This window comes from Perca fluviatilis, chromosome 18, assembly GCF_010015445.1.
Source record: "Perca fluviatilis chromosome 18, GENO_Pfluv_1.0, whole genome shotgun sequence".
Taxonomy (NCBI): Eukaryota; Metazoa; Chordata; class Actinopteri; order Perciformes; family Percidae; genus Perca; species Perca fluviatilis.
In genome coordinates this window covers 22377243-22398351 of record NC_053129.1, presented here as the reverse complement: position 1 = coordinate 22398351, position 21109 = coordinate 22377243, and the positions used below count along the sequence as shown (strand labels likewise).

The 21109-nt window shown below is 39.0% G+C and overlaps 1 long non-coding RNA gene across 1 annotated transcript; it reads left to right on the top strand.

Annotated features, from left to right (window-relative positions):
• Positions 1-288: 288 nt before the first annotated feature.
• LOC120547100 lies at positions 289-4752 on the top strand. The gene is made up of 4 exons (XR_005637033.1): positions 289-372; positions 2177-2279; positions 2438-2612; positions 3977-4752. It is a non-coding gene; the product is annotated as an uncharacterized LOC120547100 (long non-coding RNA).
• The last annotated feature ends 16357 nt before the right edge of the window (positions 4753-21109 follow it).

Sequence of the window (21109 nt, the reverse complement as noted above, 5' to 3'; positions counted from 1 at the left end):
GCTGCCATCCCTCTTTTTGTAGTGGAGGTGGAGGTACTGTATGAGCACATTCATGTTCAGTATTAAACATATTACACTTTTTGTTTTTACATTTACATTTCAGCTGTCTTTGTATCTTTTTTGACATTTGATTAAACACAACATGTGCAATAACAGAAGTCTTGTTGCTAATCTATTTCAAATTAAACACCTTGGTCCAGGATGCTGGACAGAATGGTTTGACAGAGATGACCCCTCTAGAACTGGAGACTGGGAAACCCTCTCTGATCTTTACAATGAGAACCCAGGAAAGATCTGCTTTAAACCAGCAGATATTGAGGCCAGAACTCTATCTGGACTCAGTGTGGCTGCAGCAGGGGATGTGACTTTTAAGTAAGTTCTGAACGAATATGAATAATTTGTGTTTAATGCAAGTATTCATATTGTATTCTACTGAATGTATTGCATTGATGTTGCTACTGTACAGTATGTGTGTTTGAGCACCTCATATTTCCACACATATTTTCTCTTTTCACATTATAATCTGTTCTATTTGTCAACCATATACTTTGTAACAATGAGCATCAGGAAAACACAGCCTACTGAACAAAACAATGTTTTTATCTGAATAATTGGGTTAGGTAGTGGTACATTACACAGATCTATTCTATTTTGACAGTGTGCAGTCATTTCGCAGTGATGGTATTGCATCTATAATATTGAAAATGTTTTAAAATATTTTTTCTTTTTTAAAATATTCATTGTGTTTTATACTTCACACAAAACATGCAAATACTTGGTTCTGTAAGGCTGTACATGTACTTCCGAACAGCAGTGGTTTGAGCTAACTGCTAATGTTAGCATGCTACTAATGACAATGGTAACATGCTGATATTAAGAAGATATACTATTTACAATGTTCACTACCTTAATTTAGTGTGTAAACATGTTTTTTTACAAGTTAGTGACATTCACATAAACAATGTATTGTACATATAAGTGATAAAAAAAGGAGCTTTAAACCCATGTACTGGACCTTCCTCACACCTGTCTTCCAGGTCACTATAGCCCACCCACAAAAACAAACAACAACCCAGCACTCATTCTCGCACACAAACACCAGGACAGAAGAATCAAAACAATAGACAAATAAAAAATTTAATTTAAAATACATTTAAAAAAGAGGGTGGGGGGTTATGCTAACATTTTCTAAGAAGCACTAAACACAAAGTACAGCTGAGGCTGATGGGAATGTAATTCGCTTTGCAGCCATTTAAATAAAAAATTTGACCTGATGCTGAGGAAGTGATAAATGTCTGAATCAAATTTCATGACATGACAGATGGATATCTAATAGCTGTCGAGACATTACACTCAAAAACACAAATGTCAACTTAATGGTTGTGCTTGAGGAAAAGCCAGAGGATCACCCAAGTCAGGAGGATTCATCCTCTGGGGACCAGAAATTTCATGGCAACCCTTCCAATGTTTTTGGAGCTATTTCAATCTGGACCAAAGTGGTAACCTGATGCGCCAGATGGTTTGTTACTCAGAACCTTCTGAAAAACTGTCATTTGAAACTCTTTGGAAAAGGGCAGGCACTTTAAAAAAAAAAAAACAACCTTGCAGGCGATTGGATGAACCATCTGTCTATCACGTCAACCATTGTTGTTTTGAACGAACAGTCGCGGTTATCACACAAACTTAAACCATGCCCGCTCCTGCCAGTAGCTCCTCACAAGACGCTGATTGGTCGAACATTACTTGAATCCTGACAAGATGGATTTTCTGGGGTTATGTGATCCTGCGATTCTCGTGTGATCTTGTGATATGAGAATCCAGCTGTTGTGCAACGTAACCAAAGTGGTGGACCAACTGACCAACAGAAAGATTGACAGACCATGGCTCTAAGGATGGAAATATTTAAAGGGAACCTATTATGCTTTTCCGTATTTTCTGTCATATCTGTAACAATGTCAAATTTAAAGAGACAGGCACCCCAACATACAGAGGGTGAATACAGGTGCAGCAACCATGGGCAGTATGAGAAAAATGAAAAAATAAAAATTAAAGCATGTACTAGTAGAATCACAAAATACAAGTATGAATCTGAAAACAGTACATAATAGGTCTCCTTTAAGTGGATGCATCCATAAGATTATTTTTAGTAAGTGCCACTCTGTGTTTATTTTTCCAGAATTGACACAACTTCAGGATTTTCAGAAACCATGACCAACCCAAGAACAAGAGGTGTAATGATTATTGTGTTCGTTTCAGCTGCTATCCCCCTTTCTGTGGAGGTACTGTATGAACACATTCATGTGTAGTGTTAAGCTGCTAATGCAAAGTGGCTTTTTCCTCTTTCATTGTTCGTGTGCCTAAGCATTAATTTAAAGTAGTGCTTTGGCTCTGCAGTTTCCCTTCAGTCATCCAGTGTCTCTTTTATTGCTCCTTGCAGTGTGCTGGACCAAGTGGTATGACTGCGACGATCCCAGTGGAATAAGGGACAGGGAGCTTTTGAGTAACCTGAGGACAGAAAACCCGGGAAAAATCTGTGACCACCCTCTGAACATTAAGGCTGTTACAATTGACACATTGACCCCAGCCATCTCCACAGGGCAGACCTTCTTTATGTAAGTTGCCTTTTAGGAAATAATTTAATACTTTATATGTACTCATTTTACTACCAACATCCCAACATTAAATCAATGCTTCTCAACATTAAAACCTCCTTTCCCAAAGTTTACAAATCATCAAGACGTAGCTGAGCTTTACTTTATTCTTGTGCTAACAGCTTTGTTTGGGAAAAAAGAATCGTTGTGGTCTGTGAAGTAAAACGTGGGGTATACTCGCCGCAGCCGACCTGTCGAGCGCCAGTGTGACGTCATGGGAGCGGCGTAATTGTTTATACTCGCGCGTGGTGGTCGCGACACTAGTTGCAGTCTTCTCCTGAACAGAGGTGGCGCTAATGAGGAAAGGCTACCGACTTTGCCATTTCTACGGACTAGAAGAAGAAAAAAAAGGTAAACAATGGCAGAACTGGCAGCAGCATTGACGTCATTGTTTCGATTTGATTCAATGATCTACTTGGTTGGATCAAGCCTTTCATTCACCATAAAAGAACTCATTTTAACCCAGTAAGTTTACAAGAGAGACTTGCAGTCACTCTGAGAGTCAAGCTCGTTCAGGCTTCCTGTTTCCACTTTTTCCACTGGACGCACACTCAAAATCCTGGCACGCCAGCGAGATCTACGTCATTTTGACATCACATTGGCGCGCGCCAGCTCAGCTACAGTGATTGTAAAACAGCCTTAAGAAACAGGAATAACCCAATGTATTGGTATTCCTAATTTATGATTATTTTTCTTTTATTTGTATTGGATATCTGAGACATTTGAAAAGAAGTTACACCTGACATCAAGAACAAATGACAACAAAATGGGGTGATAAGGTTTCATTTTTATTTGACTTTTATAAACGATATCATGTTTTTATCATAGTTAAAGGTGCTGTAGGTAGGATTGCGAAGATCCAGGACTTAGCCAAAAATGTTAACATCGGCAACTTCTCAGTCCCTTCCCCCTTTCCGCTGAAGCCCGAAACGGTCTCCTAAGCCCCTCCCCCCACAAGGGAGAATGAATGTGTGTACACGAGCAGTGATTGACACGAAGTTAGACACCCCCCCCCCTGGCCCTGATTGGTGCATCTGAACAGGGAGTTGTGGATTTTTGCAAATCACACTACAGGCTGTAGGTGGTGCCAGAGGAACCGTATTGTTTTTTTAAATTACCTGCTTCATGTAGTTCTACTGGAACATAGGGTCAGTTTCAGCAAATATGACAGAAAGTTAGTTTTATAAGTCTTACCTACTGCACCTTTAAGCAATTACGTATGGTTTTAGCAATGTGCCCCATCAAAAAGAAGTTATTGTTTGCTTTCAATGGTCTCGTGTTAAATATCTTACTGATCCATTAACTGTTTGGAATCATTTTTTCAGCTACAATCCAACTGACGGATTTGTTTGCCGCAATAAGGACCAGAAATCTGGCGCGTGCCGTGACTACAAAGTTTGGTTTGGGTGCCCATGCAATTAAGTCCTGACTCCACCGCAAACACTGAAAAGGATAAGAAGACACAACATTCACATACATTTTTCTCAGATTTTTCTTTACTATTATTTTTTCTTTCTTACTGGGCCTGATGGAAGCAGTATAATACTCTTTTTTCACAGCAGATATTTAAACTTGTAGGAAAAGCTAATGTATAGTAACATTAACGGTGGCTCTGTTCTATTCAAGTGTCCCAGTGAGCCATGTGTGACAGTGAGCCAGCGAGCCAGCATGTGAGATCCTGCTACCAGGACCCTAAAGGCTATGCAGCTAAATGGAATTCAGTCATAGTTCATTTTACAATTTACGCCTGTGCTTTTCTTACCTACATGGCAAACTATCTCCTGTGGAAAAAGGCCTATTATGTGCTTTATCAGACTTCTTTTCATTCTAGTGATTATGAAATCATTATCTTGTATTGTAGGAAATAAATCAACAGTAAACCGCAATAAATACTGCTAACAAAAAGCAAATTCCTGTGAGGAAATTATCAGCTTTGGCTTTTCTAATTGCAACTGTGCTAAGTCAAGACTTGTTCTCCTTGTTTTTGCCCATGCCACATTACACACTCTGAAGTGAACAACACATTGTGTCTTTACAATGTACTTTCTGAGGGCAGTATGCATGTCAACAGTTTCAGTAAAACCATAAAAGAATTTCACTGATGTGAGCCTACACCAAAACAAGTTCCCTTGAATGTACTACTAAATGACTACATTTTGTGTGAAAGACATCACTCAATGATTAACCCACAGAGAATTATCACTTGACCCCTCATTTTCCCTCAGCTATACAGAGCTTTTTTTTTTAGCATTTAGGACATTGTTTTAGTCATTTTTAGCCTCTCGACTATTGTAGATAACAATATGTCAGTGTTGTGTTTACAGCTTGTTTCGCTGACCCCAAGTGCCTAAAAAATCTATGACAAGAAGTTTACTCTAAATAACATAATTATTTAAAATTATTAGATGTATTTCTCAAATTGTCTCATTGTTACGGCTTGTTCGAACTCTTTGTTCAAACAGCTGGACTGTCTGGTTGGAAATTAATCTGGGACAGTGCATGGACAGGTTGTTTAAAAGTAGAATTCTGGATGGTCTTTACAAAACCAGTTTAGTTTAACCTCTCAAACGGAATGAGTTTGGATGTATCCAGGTGTCAAGATGAGAAAAATTATCCACCTTATATAACCACAACATCGAAACACTTTCATCGTGCACTAATTCCTATCAGCCACTTGCACCTGAATCATCCTTTCATAATTGCAGAGATAGCATGACAGCTGCCTTTAACTGCAAGATGCAGCCAAATTTATGTCTGGATTATGGAATTTGCTGCAGCAGCTGTGCAGTTTCAGCTGTCATCCATCGTTCTGTAAAGAGAAAAAGAAAAAAAGAAAACTGCTCCAGTTCTAAATATTCATTATAAGTTTCAGCTTAACAGTCTAAAGTCCTTCTATCCATGAGAACATGGACCTTGGCAACATGTTTTTGCCGGATTGGGGATATGATCTGGTCGACCTCCTAAGGCATGTTGAGCTCAGCTCTTTTAACTGAAGAAACTAAAATGCTGCAATCAGAGAATTTTGAAACAGGATATGTTTTTGAACATATTGTGTACCACATGGATCTATTTATGTATCCCTTTGTATTTGCATACACAACAGTAATTTGGAGGTAATTTGATCTTTTGAGTGTAGCATTTTTTTTTTTTTTTAAAGCTGCACTTATCAATATCCTTATATGAACAGTGGAACAAATGACCACATTTAGTGTGAAAGGGGTCAGTGTGATAAACCACCAGTGAGTCACCTGACTGCAGTTTCCCTCAGCTTTAAAGGTCCCCTGCCATACAAAACCATTTTTACTTGCATTTGTTGAAATATGTTAGATCCATATGTGTTTGTGTTATGTTGTGAATGTGAAAATTAACTTCTAACTCCTTTGTCAGCTCTAGCCACTGAAAAAAAAAATAAGCAGAGAAATAAGGCCAATAAACAGCTTAGCTTGTTGAATATTAATGAGAACTGGCAGAAATCGAGCTGAGTCTTCCTGTAGGCATTCTATACCACGCTAGAATGGCTTGAGACAAGGTAACCAAGGCATTTTTTCCACAACAAATGTTACAGGGTCCATGGTAGAATTTAAGTCATTACCACAAAGTAATGAAATGCGTGTGGCAGGGCACCTTTAAGGGGCTTTTTAGCATCTTTTAGCTTCATTGATTTGGTTTTTGCAGCTAGCAACTTCACTGATTTAGTTCATACTCACACGCCCTCAAGTTAATCCACAGACCTTTATTTAAAACTTTCATTGAAACTACTAAATACCAATGAAGTTCAAAACTATGTTGACCGTGCAACTGTGAAAAATCCATCCGTGATGTGTGTAAACCAACCCTAACAGTACACCAACTTGTGTGTCTTCTTACTGTAATAACATGTGATGTGTAACTTTCCAGTAACTGCTGCCTGACTGTTGAACTGTTGCTGTGACAAAGTTTGTATAAGATGTGATTTGATGCAAGACTTTGTTTTTTCAAAGTGAGTGGCGGCTGACAGAGTAAGCAGAGTGCAACATAACAGGCACTAATGCAGAGATACATTAAACAAATATAAAAAACAAAAAAAACAAATTCAAACCAAGTCTATTGTATACGGTGTATTGTGTACCTACATACACACATCCCCTTTAATTTACATGTGTCTGTGTGAAAAAGTTATCAAAAAAGGTATAAAGTGAAGACGGGGGGAGATGCACACCTTACCTCCAAATGTTAGGAAGTCTGACCAGAGTGGTCAACGAAGTAGGTGACTTTGAGAAACTGTGTCCATTTCATCCCCAATGTGGTTTATTGACAGGTTTAACCAAAAGCAATGTACAAAAAACAAAAGAACAAAAATAAACAATAACTTGGCCTTAACTCAACTCATAACCAAAAGGAAAATTAGATCAACTTAGGCAAAACAAAAAGTGCACACAGCTACACCCTCAAGCCATCTTAACCCTAGAGTTGCTTGAGGCCAACTGCTTAAATAGGCCTTCTCATCAGTTGGTATACACAGTGTTATGTGCAGGGGGGAGCAGGGAATGGTGGACCCAAAATACAGAGAAAGGCAGGTAGCAGGTTAGAGGTCGAGGATTTATTATAAAAAAGGGAGTCTATACAACAAAAATAGTCCAAAAATCCAGCAGGCAAAACAAACGAGACAAAAGAAGCAGGCAAAAACGAATGTCCAAAGTGAAGCAACAAAAGAACAGAATATCAAAAACAAGGAAATCCAGAAACAGAAACTATTGACCAAAAACTCACGGACGAGAAGACAGGACTGAATACGGTTGGGAAACTGACACAGTACAGAAGCAAAGCAACACACAAAATGATCTGACAAAGGACAAGGGGAAACACAAAGACTAAATACACAGACTAATGAGGAAACACAACACAGGTGACACAAGGCTGGGAAACAGGTGAAACACATTAGGGCAATCACAAGGGCGGGAAAACACAGGAAGTAAAACAAGACAAGACAAGACAAAATAAAACAGGAAACAAATACAAAACAGAAAAAACAGATTACCAACATAAGACCACACAGAACCAAAATGCCCAACCCATAACAAAAACAGAGTAAATACCAAAAACAGACCACCACAATAAACCAAAACCCAAAACGACAGGCCAAACCCATAACACCCAGACCATATCATCTACAGGTAAGTATGAAATTCTTTCCCCACCAACAGTAAGTAGTAAGCATTCTGGCATTCTAATCATGAGTGTAAAAACACATTTAGCTTTGTCTCTTTAGGACTTAACTATCTTATGTAAACAATCAGAAAGCAAAACAAATAATTTACAAAACATACTTATCTAATCCCCCCCAGTCTAACCCATTGACATCACAGATGACATCACATCCAGTATAAATAGAGGAAGTGAATCAGCATTTCCCAAGGGAGTAAGCAAGTGTCTGGCGTAGCTCCTATGGCGCCATTTTGATGCTAACAAGCACTCACCCGCCATTAGCATTCCATTGACTGCCATTAATTTTGACGTCACTTTGACAGCGAATAACTTTACATCTGAAGCGTTTAAAGACTTTATTTTTCCATTGTTTATTTCTAAAGAAACACAACAATGTATAAAAGGCTCCATTACCTTTTATCTCACGTTATGGCTCCATAGTAGATGTTTTTGTAAAAATAGGCTAACGATTGTGTCATAACCACGCAAATTACTGTTGCATAGTATAGGAATTACTGCATAGTACAGGAGAAGCTTGCAGGCAGTTTCGACTAACATTAGCTGTTTAAGTTTTATTACTAATGTTAACTAGCATTTTAGTTAGTAATAATTAGCCGGTGCCCATGTTATCTCCTTACATATCCCTACGCTCTCCGTCTCTGCAAGATTCGGAATGATTGAGATTTCTCTTGGCACAGCTACCAGAAGACTTATACCTTTCAGACAGGTTGCTCACATCACATCTACAAGCTCAGTTGGAGGCTGCGCAGTAACGCTCAGCCCTCACCATCAGTCCATTTATCTAACTGTCTATGCCATTTCCTCCTTTCCTTTTGTCTGGAGCACATGGTATGGTAAGTAAACAGAATAACTAACAGAAATTTACCAATACAATAACTTAACACTACTGTTGTGTTTTGTTTTAACCCAATGATGAATCTAAATTCTAACTGAATATAATGCTAAACACAAACTAATCTGGGATAGTCAATGTCTGTAAGAAGTAACAGATATGGAAATAAAGCTAAAACAAGGAATACATAAGACTGGTAACAATGGCTGTGCACATGAAAAGAGTGGTTAAAGGGGACAAGTGGTATGACCTCAGCTGCTTCGTCACACCAAACATAGTTTTTCAACCCTTTTGAATGTGAGAAATATTGTGCTAACATACAGTATCTTGTTTTTGTTTTTTGAATGGGGCATCGTTTTCTTTGGGTGGTTCCAGTTTCAGTGTTGTGACTGTGACTACCTGTGTCAGTAGGTCAATATCTTCCAGAACTGTATTTAGAGAGACAGGAGAGGGGATAAATACGCCACACAGAAGCTCACACAACTGTTCAACTGAGAAGTCCCATGGATGAGTCTTTTTTATTTTTGCAGAAAAGGTAACAATGTCTGTTGTGCTTAATATTTTGAACATAATTTCATAGGTATTCTTTAACAGTTTGTTACTATAAAGTGGCATTTTTGTGAATGTGTTTACACATTTATGCACATTTATATATACTCTTAAATGCGAACATCCCCTACAGTTTTGAAGATCCCTCATAGCTGCAATCATGATCCAATTGGTAATGTATGACTTTGTATCATATATTTTTTTAAATGTCCATGTAGATACACGTTCTTTATAAGCACTGTGCCATATTCTGATTGTAACCTTTTTATTGTAAATAACCTATTCTATTGTCTCTAATAGCTAAGTGTAGCCTTTGTTGCAGGATTGTTCTTTGGTAAGTTCATCTCAATAACTGTAATCCAGTGTCAAGATCATATGTACAATTTTGACTCTATAATCCGAAATATACTCAGTCACATTAGTCAACACCTTTTTTGATTACCTTTACCAGAAAGCAGTCAGCCAGAGTGCCTGAGTTTCCCCTCCCTAAACCAGGTTAGAGATAATTTTCACTGGCAATTCTGACATTTAAACTACAGACTAAACCAGTCAGTGGTTCACTTTAGAAAAAAGTCTTGTTGCTAATTTATCTGAACTAAAATACCTTGGTCCAGAATGCCGGACAGAATAGTTTGACAGAGATAACCCCTCTGGAACTGGAAACTGGGAAACCCTCTCTAAACTTCACAATGAGTACCCAGGAAAGATCTGCTCTAACCCAGTATATATTGAGGCGAGAACTCTATCTGGACTCACTGTGTGGCTGAAGCAGGGGATGTGATTCATGTGTAAGTACTGAACGAGTATGAATCATTTGAATGTTTTATGCAATGATTAATATTTGTGTTCTACTGATTGTTTGCATTGATATTGCTACAGTTTGTATTTCAGGATCTTACATATACATACTACATATTACATACTAACATATTTTCACTGGTTCTACTTTTCACCTTCTATTCTGTTCTACCAGCAGTGGTTTAAGCTAAATACTAATGTTGATATGCTAACATGCTCACAAAGACATTGCTATCAGTGGCCATCCTCTGACGACCAGGAATGTCCATTCATGGCAACCCAGCCAACAGTTCTGGAGATATTTAAGACAGGACCAAAGTGGTGGACAAACAGAAAGATTGACAGACTGACATTTTCATTTTTAGCTCCATGCCATTAGCGTGCTACTCGGTTTGCTTTTTCAGAAGTGACACAACTACAGGATTTGTCTGCAGGAACCAGGACCAACCCAGTAATAAGATGTGTAATGATTATCGTGTTCATTTCAGCTGCCCTCCTGCTTTCTGTAAAGGTACTGTGTGAACACATTAATGTACTGTAGGTACACACATTGGTATGTGTAGGTACAGACTCTACGCCGTACCCTATGCTGTAGCCTGACTTGCACCTCCCCAGAAATGTAACTACGTGTCACAGGGACGCAGACTGCAACAAGTGATTGGTCTGCTTGGCTTTGGCTTGGTAGCTTCGCATTTCCCGCTAATCCCTCTCCATGAAAGTCATGAAATAAAGGATAGGGTGACTTTTCTTGAGTCGGTACATGCTCCGAAGCTAATTTCTGTCACTTGCTCTACCAAACACTCCACACCCATACACACAGACCGCTTTGCTATTCTCTTCAGGAGATACACTAGAACGACACAGAATTACTAGCAAACAAGTAGAAATCCACACAACGGCGTAGGCTACGGCTTAGAGTCTACATACAACTATAAATCAGCCTTTAAGCTGCTGTGTGTAAACTACTGTGTAAACAGTGTTTATTTAGAATGGTGCTTTGGCTCTGCAGTTTCCCTCCAGTATGTATCTTTTATTGCTCCTTGCAGTGTGCTGGACCAAGTGGTATAACTGGGACAATCCCAGTGGAACAGGGGACTGGGAGAATTTGATTAACCTGAGGACTGAAAACCCAGGACAAATCTGTGACTACCCTCAGTCCATTGAAGCTGTTACCACTGACACATTGACCCCAGCCATCTCCACAGGGCAGACCCTTATGTAAGTTGCTTTATAGGCAAATAATTTTAAACTTTACATGTACTAACACTAACACCGGATAAGCGGATGAAGATGGATGGATGGATGTAATAATTTTACTACAAACATCCCAACATTAAATCAATGCTTCTCAACATTAAAACCTCTTTCCCAAAGTTTCCAAATCATCAAGACGTAGCTGAGCTTTACTTTATTCTTGTGTTAACAGCTTTGTTTTGGAAAATTTAGTTTTTATGGTCTGGTCTGTAAGAAACGGGAATAAGCCAATGTATTGATATTCATAATTTCTTTTATTTTCATTGATTATTTTACACATTTCACATTTCAAAAGAAGTTTAACCTAACATAAAAAATGACAAACAGGGTGATAAGGTTTTTTTTTTTTTTTACTTTCATAAACTAGATCATGTTTTATCATAGTGGTTTAGTCATGTACCCCATTAAAAAAGTTCTTGTTTGCTTTCAATGGTCTCCTTTCTTTAAATATCTTACTGATACATTAACTGTTTGGAATATTTTTTTCAGCTACAATCCAACTGACGGTTTTGTTTGCCTTTCTGTTGCTCTATACATGATCCGGAGGACCCCCATGAAAACGAGATGTTGCATCTCATGGGGCTGATCCTCTAATAAATGTTCATAAATAAATAAAATAAATAAATAAGGACCAGAAATCTGGCGTTTGCCGTGACTACAAAGTTCGGTTTGGGTGCCCATGCAATTAAGTCCTGACTCCACAGCAAACACTGAAGGATAAGAACAACATTAAAATATTATCACTTACATTTTTCTCAGATTTTTTTCTTTATTTCTTACTGTGCCTGATAGAAGCAGTATAATAGGCCTTTTTCACAGCAGACATTTTGACTTGGAGGAAAAACAAATGTGTAGTAACATTAACGGTGGCTCTGTTCTATTCAAGTGTCCCAGTGAACAGTGACTGTGAACCAGAATGTGTGATGCCAGGACTTTGAAGACTATGCATTTAAATGGAATTCAGCCATAGATAATTGTATTACTTTTACCATATTATAAGTGTCTTCTCTGATAAAAGGCCTGTTATGTGCTTTATCAGTCTTTCTTTCTAGTGATTATGAAATCATGATCTTGTATTGAAATTAATAGTTAACAGCAATAACTGCAACTCTCTGCAGCTTATGAGGATCATACTAATTAAGTAATATGCTTGCATGAAGTTATGATTTTGTGTCAGCGTGCAGACTTTCAGACGTGGGATGGTGAGAAACGAACTTTCAATTCCTCTGCATGTCTAGTATATGTGAAGAAATTGACAAATAAAGATGACTTGACTTGACTTGAGACTTATGTGTTTTCAACAGAGAGTGGGAACTGATTTAATTCATAGTGTCAAATCATAACAGGACAATTTACAGATCTAGACCCCACTTTATAATTTACACTTGATGACTCAATAATTCCCACCCAAGAGCAAGCATTTGGTGCAACAGTGGCAAGGAAAACTTCCTTTTACAGTTTTTTTATTTTTCAATTGCTAAACAGTGGGCACAACTGGAGACATGTGTGCTAAACTCTACAGTCTGCACAGCAGCCGTTTAGGTGGACCAAACTGTAGTTTTTTTATTTTATTTTATTATTATTTTTTTTTATTGCTTGAACAGTTTTCAGAACTCTAGACACTTATCCCATGGCTTTAACCACAACACTGGATTAGCAGCACAACACAGTGCTGTTAAAACTGTTAACCACCCATACTCAAAACAGGATGGATTTCAGCCTGGTACAATTTAAAAAAAAAAAAACTGCTCATTGCAATTTCAGCTCAAAGTTACATACATTGTACAGTTTGAGAGAACCATTAAAAGAGCAAGATACCAATATGTCCAGGTAAGATGTCTGAGGTTACATACACAGCTATAAAAAAATCTGAAAAACACTAGCATTACTACAGTAAAACTGCTGATTTTCATTCTTGTTTACCTTAGAAGCTGGTTATGTTATACAATAAATTCATGTGAAAGAAATACAACACTTTTCTGATTACCTTACCAGAAAGCAACCAGCAGCTCCCCGGAGTGTCTGACTCAGTTTCTCTCCCTAAACCAGGTTAGAGATTATTTTCACTGGCATTTCTGATATTTAAAGTACAGACTAAACCAGTTGTCGTTTTATAGGAAGCTGTAGAAAAATGTCTTTGTCAATGTTTATGTCAACTTAAACACCTTGGTCCAAAATGCTGGACAGAATGGTATGACAGAGATAACCCCTTTGCATCTGGAGAATGGGAAACCATCTTCGCCATGAGTACCCAGGAAAGATCTGCTCTAACCCAGTAGATATTGAGGCTGGAACTTTATCTGGACTCCGTGTGGCCGAAGCAGGGGATGTGATTTTTTTGTAAGTACTGAACAAGTATGAATAATTTGAATGTGTTTCACGCAATGATTCCTATCGTATTTTATTGATTGTGTTGCATTATTAGCCTTCTGTTGAGAGCAAACATATTTTCACTGTTTCTACTTCTCACATTCTATTCTGTTCTCACAGTAGTGGTATGAGCTACAGTAAATGCTAACATGCTCACATTGACAGTGCTAACATGTTTATATTAAGCAGGTATACTTTAATGTTTACTATCTTATTTTACTGTGTTAGCCAGATATACCTGTAAAAACGCAAACCCAGCTTCTAACATTTGGTAATTAGCACTAAACACAAAGTACAGCTAAGGCTGATGGGAATGTCAATAGCTTTGCAGGTCTTTCAATTTAAATTTTTAACTGATGATGATACGATTAAATGTGGGGGGATCACCAAATGTGATCATGAACGTGGGTACAAAATGTAATTGTTATCTAAAACACTAAAGTCAGGAGGGTTCATCATGGCAACCCATCCAAGGTTGCTGGTGAGATACATACAGTATATATATATGAAGCATGGTGGAGGTTCCTTGCAAGTTTGGGGCTGCATTTCTGTAACCTGACTCCACCATTTGCTCGGCATATCCATCTGGGAACTTTCCGTTGGAGAAAATACTCTTTAGCTGATTGGATAAACCATCTGTCTATCACCACCTATGTTGGTGATAGATGGGCCAACTCAACCAATCAGATCAAACTCTTGCCGAAACCAGTCGGGAGAAGAGCAAAAACATCAGTGCCGTTTTTTGCTCTTCTTTCAATGAAGGAATACTTTCTAATTTGGATAAAACTTGCGCTATAGCTACGCTCATCTCATCCGTAAAGCGAGATGAGGAACAGTCGCTTCTCATTGCATCACACCTAAACCCACCTCAAAACCAACGCTGATTGGATGATCGTTTGGAGAACGGCTCCAAATTGTCTCTATCTCAAGATGCCAGACTGATCTGCGAGTAGAAAACTGGAGCTCGCAAGATCTGGACGGTCTCACGAGGCTAGAATTTCTGCAAATGGAGTTGGAGATTTGGTCAGGATAAATGGTGTCCTCAATGCTGAGAAATACAGGCAAATACTTATCCATCATGCAATACCATCAGGGAGGCGTATGATTGGCCCCTGATCTCAGCATTCTCAGCAAGAATTGATGCTGTCTTGAAGGCAAAGGGTGGTCACACCAAATATTGATTTGATTTAGATTTCTCTTCTGTTCATTCACTGCATTTTGTTAATTGATGAAAATAAACTATTAACACTTCCATTTTTGAAAGCCTTCTTAGTTTAGAGAATTTTTTCATACCTGCCTAAAACTTTTGCCCAGCACTGTGTGTATATATATATATATATATATATATATATATATATATATATATATATATATATATATATATACTGTAGTGTTAATAGTTTATTTTCATCAATTAACAAAATGCAGTGATCAATTAACAAAATGCAGTGAATGAACAGAAGAGAAATCTAAATCAAATCAATATTTGGTGTGACCACCCTTTGCCTTCAAGACAGCATCAATTCTTCTAGGTACACTTGGACAAAGTTTTTGAAGGAACTCTGCAGGTAGGTTTTTTCGGAAGCCGTCCGACTGAAGAAGGAGTCTTTCCGGGATATGTTATCCCAGAGGACTCCGGAGGCAGTTGCAGGGTACCGAAGGGCCCGAAGGGCTGCAGCCTCTGCCGTGAAAGAGGCAAAGCAGCGGGTGTGGGAGAAGTTTGGAGAAGACATGGAGAAGGACTTTCGGTCGGCACCAAAGTGCTTCTGGAAAACTGTTCGCCACCTCAGGAGGGGAAGCGGGGAACCATCCAAGCTGTGTACGGTAAGGATGGGACACTGTTGACCTCAACTGAGGAGGTAATAGGGCGGTGGAAGGAGCACTTTGAGGAACTCCTGAATCCGACTAATACCGCCTATGTTAGAGGCAGAGCTGGAGGATGACGGGGATTGTCGTCGATTTCCCAGGCAGAAGTCACTGATGTAGTCAAACAACTCCACAGCGGAAAGCCCGCGGGGATTGATGAGATCCGTCCAGAAATGCTCAAGGCTCTGGGTGTGGAGGGGCTGTCCTGGTTGACACGCCTCTTCAACATTGCGTGGAAGTCTGGAACAGTGCCAAAGGAGTGGCAGACTGGGGTGGTGGTTCCCCTTTTAAAAAGGGGGACCAAGAGAGTTGTGCCAATTACAGGGGTATCACACTTCTCAGCCTCCCCTGGTAAAGTCTACTCCAAGGTGCTGGAAAGGAGGGTTCGGCCGATAGTCGAACCTCGGGTTGAAGGAGGAAGCACGGATTCCGTCCTGGTCGTGGAACAATGGACCAGATCTTCACTCTCGCAAGGATCCTGGAGGGAGCCTGGGAGTATGCCCAACCGGTCTACATGTGTTTTGTGGATTTGGAGAAGGCGTATGACCGGGTCCCCGGGAGATACTGTGGGAGGTGCTGGGAGTATACGGGGTGAGGGGGTCTCTACTCAGGGCCATCCAATCTCTGTCAACGACAGAAGAGCTGTGTCCGGGTTCCCGCAGTAAGTCGGACCGCTTCGTTTCAGGTGAGGGTTGGCCTCCCGCCAAGGGCCCGCGCTTTGTCACCAATCCTGTTTGTAATATTTATGGACAGGATATCGAGGCGGTAGTCGGGGGTGGGGAGGGGTTGCATTTCGGTGGGCTGGGGATCTCATCGCTGCTCTTTGCAGATGATGTGGTCCTGATGGCATCATCGGCCTGTGACCTTCAGCACTCACTGGATCGGTTCGCCAGCCGAAGTGTGAAGCGGTTGGGATGAGGATCACGCACCTCTAAATCGGAGGCCATGGTTCTCAGCAGGAAACCGATGGAATGCCTTCTCCAGGTAGGGAATGAGTCCTTTGCCCCAAGTGAAGGAGTTCAAGTACCTTGGGGTTTTGTTTGCGAGTGAGGGGACAATGGAGCGGAGATTGGTCGGAGAATCGGGCGGGCGGGTGCGGTATTACATTCCATCTATCGCGCCCAACCGTTGTGAAAAAGCCGAAGGGCAAAGCTCTCGATCTACCGGTGTTTTTGTTCCTACCCTCACCTATGGTCATGAAGGCTGGGTCATGACCGAAAGAAGCAGATCCAGGGTACAAGCGGCCGAAATGGGTTTCCTCAGGAGGGTGGCTGGCGTCTCCCTTAGAAATAGGGTGAGAAGCTCAGTCATCCGTGAGGAGCTTCGAGTAGAGCCGCTGCTCGCTTTGCGTCGAAAGGAGCCATTTGAGGTGATTCCGGGCATCTGGTAAGGATGCCCCCTGGCGCCTCCCTAGGGAGGTGTTCCAGGCACGTCCAGCTGGGAGGAGGCCTCGGGGAAGACCCAGGACTAGGTGGAGGGATTATATCTCCAACCTGGCCTGGGAACGCCTCGGGATCCCCAGTCGGAGCTGGTTAATGTTGCTCGGGAAAGGGAAGTTTGGGGTCCCCTGCTGGAGCTGCTCCCCCCCACAACCCGACACCGGATAAGCGGACGAAGATGGATGGATGGATGGATGGATATATATATATATATATATATATATATATATATATATACAGTACAGGCCAAAAGTTTGGACACACCTTCTCATTCAATGCGTTTCCTTTTTATTTTCATGACTATTTACATTGTAGATTCTCACTGAAGGCATCACAACTATGAATGAACACATATGGAATTATGTACTATGTCTTATATTTTAGATTCTTCAAAGTAGCCACCCTTTGCTTTTTTTATTAATAAGGGAAAAAATTCCACTAATTAACCCTGACAAAGCACACCTGTGAAGTGAAAACCATTTCAGGTGACTACCTCATGAAGCTCACTGAGAGAACACCAAGGGTTTGCAGAGTTATCAAAAAAAGCAAATGGTGGCTACTTTGAGGATTTTAAAATGTAAGACATGTTTTCAGTTATTTCACACTTTTTTGTTAAGTACATAATTCCATATGTGTTCATTCATAGTTTTGATGCCTCTCAGTGAAAATAATGCACATTGTTAAAAAAAAAAAAAAAAAAAAAAAATGTATATATATATATATATATATATATATATATATATATATATATATATATATATATATATACACTACTGGTCAAAAGTTTTAGAACACCCCAATTTTTCCAGGTTTTTATTGAAATTCATGCAGTTCAATGTCTTATTGTACTCTGAAATGAAATAATAAAACAAAAGAACAATTTAAGTTAAAAAAAGAAATCATGGAATCAATTTATAAACCAAAATGTATTCTAAATGTTTTACTCATCAAAGTAGCCCCCTTTGGCAGATATAACAGCTGAACACACTCGTGGCATTCTTTCTACAATGGAAATCAAATATTCTTCAGAAAGTTCTTCCCAACTCTGTTGCAGAAGTTCCCATACATGTGTGGCACTTGTAGGTTGCTTTGCTTTCACTTTTCTGTCCAGTTCATCCCAAACCAGCTCAATGGGGTTTAAGTCTGGTGACTGTGCTGGCCACTCCATGTTTTTAAGCTTACCATCTTGTTCTTTTTTGCTAAGGTAGTTCTGGCATAGCTTGGACTTATGTTTTGGGTCATTATCTTGCTGTAGGATGAAGCCCTGACCAACTAGGCATATACCAGAGGGTACTGCATGGCGCTGCAAAATGCTCTGGTAGCCGATTTGGTTCAGGGTGCCTTTCACTCTGTACAAATCACTGACCCTGGATCCAGCAAAACAGCCCCAGACCATCACGTATCCTCCTCCATGTTTGACAGTTGATGTCACACACTGAGGAACCATCCTTTCGCCTACTCGACAGCGTACAAAAATCCTGCGTGATGAACTGAAGATTTCAAATTTTGATTCATCAATCCATAGCACCTTCTTCCAGTCTTCAGTAGTCCATTGGCAGTGTTTCTTGGCCCAGGCAAGCCTCTTTTTCTTATTCTGACGTCTTAGCAATGGCTTTCTTGCTGCAACTCGACCTATCAAACCTGCAGCTGGAAGTCTTCTCTTTACAGTTGAAACTGAGACTTGCTTATTACGACCACTATTAAGCTGTGCTTGAAGCTGTTATCCTGTGAGCCGCCTATCACGCAAGCTGTTGACACTCAGAAACTTGTCTTCTGATTCTGTTGTGGCTTTGGGTCTGCCAGACCTCTTCCTGTCAGTTTCCCCCAGTTTCTAAGTGCCTTTTGATGGTGAAGAATACTTTACTCACTGACACCTTATGGGTATACCACAGTGTGTTCCAACAATACGTTTATACAAACAGAGGGGGTTGTAAGTAATCCAGAGAAGTTGGAACACCTGTGGGAATTGGTAGCACCAACTTTCAAAGCTTGATCAACCTCCATTGCTGCAGAACAGTTTTACGTTGTTTACCCATTTCTTGTTCCCTGAAAAAGGCCTTTTTGTATATATATATATATATATATATATATATTAGGAAATTATGGCCATTTAGGAAATTATTATGTAAAGTTTGACTATATTGAATGGAAGTTTGAATATATTGAATGAAAGTGAAAGTCTGAATATATTAAATGAACCTTGAATATATTGAATGAAAGTCTGAATATATTGAATGCAAGTCTGAATATATTGAAAGAACCTTGAATATATTGAATGAAAGTCTGAATATATTGAATGAAAGTCTGAAGATTTTGAATGAAAGTCTGAATATATTGAATGAAAGTCTGAATATATTGAAAGAACCTTGAATATATTGAATGAAAGTCTGAATATATTGAATGAAAGTCTGAAGATCTTGAATGAAAGTCCAAATATATTAAATGAATGTCTGAATATATTGAATGAAAGTTGAAATGGAATCTGACGTCATTTTCTGCCGCCATCTTGCGTTTTCGTTGTGATTAATCCTAACCGAAGTGTGGCACTATGAGCAAGTCAGCAAGAAATCTAGTGTCAGCAATTTTGAGCACTGAAGACATTATTAACATACTGGTGAATGCATGTACGGGCCAAAACACTGGTAACGGTAACCATATACAGTACCGTTTTTCCAATGAAGAAGTTTATTCACTTTTTCATCGTGGAAGACCGAATGAAAGGAACCTCTTTGGTCAGGCAGGTCCATTTCATCAGGCTAATGTCAACACACCTTTCATTCAATATATTCAGACTTTCATTCAATATATTTAGACTTTCATTCAATATATTCTGACGTTTATTCAATATATTCGGACTTTCATTCAATATATTCGGACTTTCATTCAATATGTTACAATGTTCATTCAATATATTCAGACTTTCATTCAATATATTTTGACGTTCATTCAATATATTTGGACTTTCATTCAATATATTCAGACTTTCATTCAATATGTTACGACGTTCATTCAATATATTCAGACTTTCATTCAATATATTCAAGGTTCATTCAATATATTCAGACATTCATTTAATATATTCAGACTTCCATTCAATATATTTAGACATTTATTCAATATAATCAGACTTTCATTCTATATATTCAAGGTTCATTTGATATATTCAGACTTTCATTCAATATATTCAAACTTTACATATATATATATATACAGTACAGGCCAAAAGTTTGGACACACCTTCTCATTCAATGCGTTTCCTTTTTATTTTCATGACTATTTACATTGTAGATTCTCACTGAAGGCATCACAACTATGAATGAACACATATGGAATTATGTACTTAACAAAAAAGTGTGAAATAACTGAAAACATGTCTTATATTTTAGATTCTTCAAAGTAGCCACCCTTTGCTTTTATTTATTAATAAGGGAAAAAATTCCACTAATTAACCCTGACAAAGCACACCTGTGAAGTGATAACCATTTCAGGTGACTACCTCATGAAGCTCATTGAGAGAACATATATGTATATGTATATATATATATGTTATATATATATATATATATGTGTGTGTGTGTGTATATATGTATATATGTGTATATATATATATATATGTATGGCATTTAGCTTGTGCATGTCTGCCCTGCCAACCGCCCTGCAGTAACACTATGTTGCCAAAGACAAAAGAAAAGGTGGGAGGGAGGGAGTAAACTGGATGCAATCTGGGGAACTTCCCATCTTCACTCTTTAATGATAAAATTGAAGAGGAGAAGTAAAATGAAATCTGCACTGAACTGAAGTGCAACAGAAGTGCTGAAGCTTCTGAGCATTATGGTGTTCCATTCGCTTCCATTAATCTCCCAATATTCCATGCCTGTGAAGGCCTATTTATAGACCAGGGGATGATTAAGTGGTGAAGCACTGTGCCACACAGGGAACCAAGCTCATTTTCTTTTTCCTGTCCTCTCTCTTCCATAGTCATTCTCTACCTACTTCTCTTTCTTTTTCTCCCTCTGTGACTTTATCTTCTTCCTTACTATCTTCTTGCTCTTTTTCTCCGCCCTCCTCTTTTTCATGAGCATATATATTATACACCAACCTTCTTTCACATAGTTTAGTTGCCAGTGAAATTATGTTAGACTCAA